Raw genomic sequence first — 9,464 nt, forward strand, 5'->3', positions numbered from 1 at the left:
TTTAGCTCGTGCTGCAACAAACGAGAAGAATCACCAAAGGAGAAATCAAAGGGGAAGAAGAATTGAGAGAGGAGAGAAGACGACAACAAATTACTGTTGTTCGACGATTTGCCTACTCTACAAATGACCAAGAACTCTCTATTAAAATTAGATTTAGAGTTACAATAATCCTATATATATAGCCCAAATCATACATGATATTTTGGATCAAAAAATACCAAGTAAACCTAAAATCCCGCTCAACCTGGCACCTCTAGCATGGGGCATGACCAAGTCATTCTACGGGCATGCATGTTCCCTCAAATCTGAACATGACCAAGCTGTGTCCAGTGACACAGTTGTGCCTATGCAAACATACCTTAGACACCACCAGGCTATGTTTTGAGGGACTATCGTGCCTTGTACCTCAGAAGAAAGCACGACCTAGTCGTGCCTTCGAGAACGACAGTGCCCCGTGATGGCCAAGCCAAATACAAGTCATCCCAACAATCTCCACCTTGGCGAGTATCCATCCCTTTAGAGAATTATGAGCATCTAAGAAGAACTACTCTTGGAACGTTGAGTCTGGACTACCGCCCCCGGTTTAGCAACTAGAGAAATGGATCAACTTTTTTGTGGTAAATGGCTTTGTTAACATATCTGCAACGCTTCATGAATTGTAGACCTTCTTAAGTAGTATTTTTCTAGAAAAAAATAATTAGATCCCTGATCTTGTGAAATCTCATGTTGATATGTTTGCTTCTTTCATGATACACTTGATTCTTCTCCAAATAGATAATACTCTGACTATTGCAATACAACTTACTCCACCATGTTGAACACCCAGTTATCCGATCAACCCTATAAGATACAACGCTTCCTTGACTACTTCAGCTACTCTCATATACTTTGACTTAGTAGTGAATACTACAACTATAGGTTGTATTATGGACTTTCAATAAATAGGTTCTCCCACCATAATGAACACATACTCTGTAGTTGACTTTCTGTCATCCATATCCCATGTATAGTCTGTATCCACATATCCTGTATTGAACTCAATGCCATAATCTATATTATTCCTTGAGTATTTGAAAATCCACTTGATCGCATCCTAATATTATCGACTAGTATTGGAAATAAAATTGTTCACCATACTAACAGCTTGCGTCAAATCAGGTCTTGTGCAAACCAATAGGGGCATCAATTAGGGTGGATTGGGTGGGTTCGAGTCAGGTTAAAGGAAAGATATTACAAATAATTTATAATCCAATCCCAACTCGAACCCGAAATTTATAAACTTGAACCCAAATAATCCGACCAACCCGAATAACTCAACTAGCCCGATCGACATGGATTTAAATATTTAAATTTAAGAGTTTAATTGTCTAAAGTATGTCAAAAATGAACTCAATCGGCCAACCCAACTTGAGTCACCACAAAAAAATTTGGGTCAACGTTAAACCATAAATTTTAAATCCTAAAACCTTATTTCAGGTCAATCTGAGTCAAACCAAATCCAACCCGAACCTAAAATTTTTTCTGGGTCAGATTTGGTTTCAATCCGATTTGATCCAAAACCCTCAATCCTAACTCAAAATTTTTCGGGTCAACTCGGGTCGGATTTTTTTTTGACACCCTTGCTAACCAACACTGTCAATGGGTGCCTACAACTCACTTGATTCAAAAAATATCAAACTTTTGAATGGAGTAAGGCCATTAGTCCGTTTCAGACAAACTTAACTGATGGACCTAAAAACTCCGAGTCATTTCAAACCAAAATCAATATACTCCTGAAAACCTCCTTAGAAGATATGTGCCCTCATATCTAAATTAACGTAAATTGAGAACAATGAAGTTTTGAATTGATAGAGTAAAAATTTAAAGATGTGTTCTTAATTTAATTTAGTACTCTCAATTTATATTATCAAATTTAAATTTGATGTATAAATACATTAAGCAAGTTTCGTGTAATGTTTTAGTTTGAAATGATTAGGAATTCTTATGTCTATGGACCCTTAGAAAAAGAAGAGGCATATTTTAGGAATATGATACATGATTTGGATATTATGAAAGTTGGATACATGATTTGAATAATACTAAAATTTACTTATGCAATTCAATAAGATACCGAAATTGAAATCCGAGGCCAAACAAATCGGACGAACCAATCAAATAGACCCAAGTGAGCAAAACACGAAGTGGTTATGACTGGTTGCTGCGAGACTTATAAAGCCAAGCAACGATACTAAACCTAGACCGGATCGTTGGGTTCACCTGTTAAGTTTGAAATTCAGAACCAAACAAATTGGATGAACTAAAGTCAAACACAATACAACTATTAAACCTTAATTATCCTCCAAACATAGGCATTTGCTGAGCTTACAATGTTAACCCTCCTTTCAACCTTAATTAAACTCTATTTAGAAGATCAACAATGGTATGAAATTTGCCCCTAGGGGCACAACACAGATGATAAAGGTTTGACAGTGAAATCCACGAAGCGAGGGGTTGATTCCCACTAGGCACACACCCATGATCGAACTTCTCGTGAGCATGGCTGTCAACTCCGTGCTTCCTTGGTTTACCAAGTGTACGGGGAGGGGACTAAGCCGTAAACTTGCCGCAAGCCGGAAATTAAACAATGGTGTAAAATTCTAGCTGCGACGCATTGCATTTTCCTCCGGTGGAATAAAAAATTTAGAACGTTGGCTGATGGGTGAGAAGCTACTTGTGCTTTCAGATTTACCTTAGTAGTCGATGAAAATTTCCATAAACCGGAACTAGCACCTCCAAGATTTGGAACGTTGACTGTTGGGCAAGAAGCCGCTTGTACTTTTGGATTTATCCCAATGGCTAGTGGTTACCTCCGAGATTAATCAAATTGTAAGACCTCAATACTTGGATTATACAAAAAAAACTTGGTGTAAAATTGCCCCTACGAGCATAGTGTAGTGGTATAACACTCAGAAAGAACAATAAAGTAATTGTACTTTGAATTTATCTGGTAGGCAAATTAAGGAAGATTGTCTACTTCTAAGATTAATCAAGCGAAGCACAAACACCTCGATTATTAAAAAAAAAAAAAAACACTTTTGAGTTTTTGATTAAATGTTTCAGCATTGAGGGAAAACCCTCAATCAGCTGTACAATTTGGCTCGATACCAAGGAGATAACAAATTGTGATACTTTGGACTATATACTTCGATAAAAAGATAAGACAATCATATATAGGGATCTATGTAGCTTTGCTATCACATTCACATATCACATAACAAATTGCTAATCTTCTGAAGCTCCTCCAGAGCTGCAAATGCTGCAATTTGCTGTTGTCGAATATCGTCATCAACATTAGACCTGCTATTGCCAGAGTTTTCAGGGACTTGATCTTTCTTTAAGGCCAACTCAATGATCTGCCAAATAGAAGGTTCAATACCATTAAGATGAGGTTTACAAAACTAAGAGGTGGCAGATCCAACACTTGATTTGCTCGTAGATTTCTTAGCAACACAGGCATTATATACCTTTTGTAGAAATCTGTCATGTTTTCCATGAATTATGAAAAAAAGGACTAACTTTGCAATGTGCTCATCATGTTTTGGTTGAGATGTTAAAGATAAGTTGGCAAAAAGAGGGGCATAAATTCCAGTCGTTTAGTAATGGAGGGCAGCTTGTCCAGAGCTACCTTCTTCCACTTCACCATTTAAAGCTTTTGAAGGTGGGAAAGAAAAGGAAAATGGACTAACACATGCATCTTCCAATGCTTTAGAACCATGAGTTCTCATATAATGACTTCGTAATTCTAATCAATGTCTTCCAACATTTGCGAACACAAGTTTCTAACTTGGGTGAATAATGTTCAAGGTACCATCTCTAGAAGAGACTAGTGTTCAATGTCTAGAAGTGCTCTTATTTCAAGTTAAGAGGTAGTTGCATCTTGGGGAAGATTGTCAACAACCGTAAGCACTTGATGAGTGATGACTAATCCCAAAGGGTGCACCAACTAATCCCAAAGGTTTGGTGAGTCAACTGTTCACTTAGTTGTGATGCACATCGTTGTTATACTGATGATCCCACCATGATGAGTTGCCGAAAAGACAAGGAGACGCCACCAACTCTTCACCAGTAAAACATGGATTTTATCCTCCCATTGAGGCCATTGAGTTTGCTACAATGTTGTATCACTAGTAACATTCAAGTATTCCAATAGCAATTTGTTAGCAAATTATGAAAAAGGAAGATGGTATTAAATGAACAGCTAGAAAGATCTTGTCTAAGCACAGGAAAATAACTGCAACTTGAGCTAGTCGATCAACGTTTTACCTGTATTTTATCAAACATGACCTTTCCGATAGTTCTTAAAGTCCCATCGATATTTTTGTCATCGTCATTTATTGTTTCATGCACTGAAAAAGGAATTACAGCATGGATGATTAGTTTGAAGATAAGAAATAGTGTAACCATCTGAATTGAAAAGGGAGTTTTTTAGATTCAGCAGTTCCATTTTTCAGGTTACCTTGACAACAGCCTCTATCAGATTTTTGAAACGACTGAAATCCACCAGCTAGAGGCTTCTGCTGCTTTAGAGATGCTGCTTCTCCTTCGGTTACACACTCAGTGATCCCTTCCTTATCAATAATGTAACTACATGGTTCTTCCACGCCATTAATTTCATCATAAGCGTCAACAATCAATGAACTTGATGTTACACTACTTTCTTCTGAGTCATAATCATGGTCATTGGCCATTCTGAGGGAACTGCTGGCTCTTGACAGATTCTCAGCACTAAAACATGCTTCGCCACCGATATCTACTTGTTTTCTTTTGATGTTTTGATAAATCGGTTCCTCATGAAAATATGATTCTGTTCCTATCCCTGAAGCAGCAGGAACTCCACATTGATACTTACTTTGGTATTTCTCAGGATTACTGCCTACAATAGTTTTCTTATCAGAAGGTGCTCCATTTTTGTTTTTGTTCGGTATGTCCATTGGACAAGGATCAGATCCTGTTCTCGATAGACTTAATTTTCTAACTACTTCTTCCTTTTCCTTGTCGCTCGAAGTGGTAGTGGCACTATTTCCCTTTTTAAGTTCTTCTGCTGCATACATCAATCTCCATTTCTCTTCCCAGTAGCTGTCTGATAGCTGACTATGTCCTCGTCTAGCTTCGCGGCTATTCCTAGAGCTTCCTCCCTGAGAAGAGCAAGAGAAAACCAAGTCCAGAGCAAGAGCATGCAACGACTTTGCTTTCTCGATCAACTTATTGACATTTAAGTCTTCAGGAATATTCAATAACCTCTGGAGACAAGCTGTTGCGAAATCGGTGGCTAGAAGTGAAGATCTCAAGTGAAGTAGAACAGAAACAGCCATTGCTAGGATAAAGGCTCCCCTAGGCGAGCACAATATCCTGCATCTAAATTCTGCCTCATTTACTTCATCTGGAAAACAAATATTATTCGAATAGGAGAATATTTCATCCCACATTATCAAAAGATCTTCCAGTGAAAATTCTCGTCCAAATAGAACACGCAGCCATCTCATTGCAAAGTACTGAGGCTCTACTCCAAGCTCGGCTAGATGACTGTGAAGAGATGAATCAATGGTTGCAAGAAGTTGATAAATTGCTGAGGCAGCTTCAATTATGGAAGGAAAACCGGTACTGGACCCAATGGCGGGAGAGGGAGAGAAGAATTCTGCCATCACAACCACACCGCGGGCGTCATTCATTAAAATATCGAACATGCATCATGCTCCATGAATTTTTCAGATAAAATGATACCCAACTCTCCTTCTGCTCCATAAGCATCACTCATCAAAAAGATGTCCCTTGTTTCAGGATCTAGCTCATCTAGACTTCTCAATTTGACAGTTTTCCCTTGTGTACTACCCTCTAAATCAGTTCCTATGTTCCGGTTCATGATTCTCTCAAACCGGTAGGTGGCACTCAAGGCAGTCTCGGGAAGAGATACCCCTTGAAACTCATCGTTGAAGTGATCTTCGTATTGTCCACGTACGTGTGAAAGATACTGGAGATCAACATTAAGAACATACAAAAGTGGAGCTAGTAGTTCATGCATTCCTGTAGAAACATACATGTGGATTTTGTCACTTGCAACGTATAGATAAAAAATCAAGTACAGAGTAAATGGTAGCATCGAAAATCTATACAGGCATTGATAAGGTAAATATGGCACTTCAGTTTCTAAAAACCAAAATAAATGCAACATAAAGCTAATGAACATTCTGAACTGTCAAGATTGAAAACCTTATGATCCATTATACAGATAGCTATATAAACTAGGAATCTCAAGTGAGTACCAACTTTTTCTGGTGTATTAGATAACGACACAATCTTTTTTATCTGCAAAGGAAAAGTTATCTTGATATTGAATGACGACCCAATCTTCCTTCCAGAAACATAACAATCCTATCAGTGATGGATATGGCAAATTTAAAGGTAGCATGGTTAAGTAAAAAATGTGTAGTTTCATATGAAGCTTTGATTCAACTAATTGGTTTCAAGTGCATCACATTACTATACACAAAAATGCAACAAACTTTTTTTTTGGTCATAAGTAATAACTGTTTGCTTGCTTAGATAGCAAAAGCAAACATAGATTGAGCATTGTTAGGCAACCAAGATGAAAACAAATTCCTATACCAAAAAACTTTAAGCACCTTGCCTATATCCACATTCTGGATGAATAAGGCACCACAAAAGAAGTATTCGTCTCAACATAGTCTGGCATGTAGTTGTCTGGAAATAGCTTTCCTCATCAGGATACAACCGTGACAAATCCTGATTGAGCATCTTCTCCAATTCAGCATTCCTAAAATAGCAGCTCCAAATACTATCTGTCGAGACAATGTGTGGATCAGAGTCAATGTAGACAATGTTATCGTACCAAACAAAATTCATAAAACATGCATATATGATTGAGTATGTGTTCTCAAAATTGAGGAGGTCATCAAGCCACATTATCAAAAGTTCAAAACAAATGAGGAATGATTTATATCCTCCCTTCCAAACTTGTTTTCTACTCTTCTAAGTAGCTAAAGGAAGGAAAACCAAGAGATGCAATCTACCAAAGCTTGACCTTCTAAAATGGGATCCATCCATCCCATCTCTCTATATTAATGAGATCAGATTCTCATACAATCTTTCAATTAGTTTTTTTGAAAAAGCTATCACCTACCAATTCAATGGGGATAAACTTTGGAGTCAGTTTCAATACAAACTCTCCTCGAATAGGAGGTCTGAGAAAGATGTGAAATTCAAGGAAGGAGTCCACATTCAACCCCATAAATACTGGCAGGTGAGGCATGCCTCATTAGGGATCAAGCGCGCAAAATATGCACGAGTGGCTACATTGTTTAGTTGTCCACCTATAAAACAGATATGTCTTTAGATATATATGTCTAACACCTTTACATTACAACTTGAAATGAATTCTTCGCATCAACATCATATATATATGAACATAAATACATCACAAATAACGTGGTGCAAAAAAAACAACAAAAAAAAAAAAATGAATGACAACTGATGAATTGTTTAAAGGAAGAGCATTTCGATACCAAAAATGAGGAAGGACAGAAAGTTTAACACTCACCTGGACTTTGTGATAATGGATTGTCCTTGGCAAGATCGGGAGAGCCGATATCATCCTTTGAGAGATGAGGATCGACTATAAGCCTCCGTCTCAAGTTGGCATATCTATCAAATAAAACATTATGCGAGCTGATGAAAAGTATAATGATGATCGTAAACCAAAGACGCCATCTTGAAGATGATTAAACTAAATGTGTTCCCTTCAATTGGATATACACCAGGAATGAGGAGGGCAAATAGACAAGAGAAAATCTCGAACAAAATACAACCCAACCTTCTCCTAGAATCTGCAGCGACCCGGCGGAGATCAACGATGGAAGAAGAAGAAGAGCTTGGCAGGACGCCGAGATCGATGCGCCATCGTACTCCACGGAGGTCTGAGAATCTGGCCTCGGCGCTCGATTCGTGCGAGGAAGGCGGCGTTCGATCCAATGCGGAAGAAGGCGGCATCGACCAATGGCTTTCCGATTGTTTGGAGAAGGAATTGGGGGAAAAACAGAGAGGAAATCAAGATCAAACGGTAAAGGAGAGTGAAAAGTTGCGATTTTTGGAAAGGAAGAAATTAATTTTATTTGGTCAAAAGGACTGGAGGAGGAAATTTTGCGCCTTTTTTTTTTATTGGTGGAAGAACATTTTGCGTGGGTAATTTATTTGGAATTAAAATTTATTTTCCGCTCGTTTTCATTGAATAAAATAAAGCGACGTGATTTTACCGGGAAGTCGTTTTATTAGCATGCATCCTAAATCCTCGGAATATTCGACTCTCGTGATTAATCAGCCGCCGGAACCCGCCACCGACCAGTCAAATGGGTTGCGGTGGTCCGATGCTTAATCAGATAATTAAGGAATTAAAGTTGGAATTTTGGTTGCGGTGTACAAGGGAATTCTCTTTATGTGGGAAGTAGGAAGTAGTTCTAAGAATATTAATTTTTATAGAGAAAAATTAATTGATTAAAAAAATTGAACACCTGGATAAATGAAAATACAATGCAAATTAGGGTATCTAAGGGTATTCAACAAATTATCCTAAAATTACTACATACAAACTTAGGATGCATTTGGTACACGTATTTTTCATTTTCATTTTCTAGAAAATGCGTGTTTTTTAGAAAACAGAGAATGACAAAATGTCCATTTCTGTTTTTCTAGAAAACGCTAACTATTTTTTTTTAGAAAACAAGCACGAAAAACGTAAACTAAACACCATTTTTTAGAAAACGCGTATTTTCTAAAAAATGAAAATGAAAAACGCGCGTACCAAACGCACCCTTCATCAAAAAAAAATTTTGTTCTCACTGCGTGCATACTTTTCTTTACTTCAACTTTCTAATACACACTGATTTACCTAATTGTCTTCAATTTTTTAGTCAAAAAGTTTAAAATGAGGTATAATTTCTCCTAAATTTAACATCATTTAACTAAAATGTAGTATATTTTCTATCAATTGGGCAACTCCGATCAATTGAGAATTGATCGACAATTGTTTGATTTGTCGTGAGAGAGCATAAACCCTCATTATTTTTTATAAGTATAAAAAGTCTAAAATGCGATATAATTCCTCCTAAATTCAGCAGCATTTAACTAGAATAAAATATATTTTCTATCCAATTGAGCATAGACTCGACCCCGGGCCAAGTCTGGCCCGGACCCGGCCTGGGCCCGTAACCAGGTCAACGGGTCGGTTGCTCGTTGACTCGGTTCGCCAGGTTGAACTGGAACCAGCCCGGCAAGTTGCCGGGCCGGTTCCGGTTCAGATGCTGTAAAACCGGCGAACCGCCGGTTAACCAGCGGTTCAGCCCGCCGGTTCAGTTGTAATTTTTTTTTTTTGTAACGGCTTGAATCGCCGGTTAACCGACGGTTCATAGTTGTTG

General features: G+C 37.9%; 1 pseudogene; it reads right to left on the bottom strand.

The window, feature by feature from the left end:
* Positions 1–3,179: 3,179 nt before the first annotated feature.
* Positions 3,180–8,184, bottom strand: LOC122035284 (annotated as a pseudogene).
* Between the last annotated feature and the right edge of the window lie 1,280 nt (positions 8,185–9,464).

The sequence above is a fragment of the Zingiber officinale genome, chromosome 11B (assembly GCF_018446385.1).
Source record: "Zingiber officinale cultivar Zhangliang chromosome 11B, Zo_v1.1, whole genome shotgun sequence".
Taxonomy (NCBI): domain Eukaryota; kingdom Viridiplantae; phylum Streptophyta; class Magnoliopsida; order Zingiberales; family Zingiberaceae; genus Zingiber; species Zingiber officinale.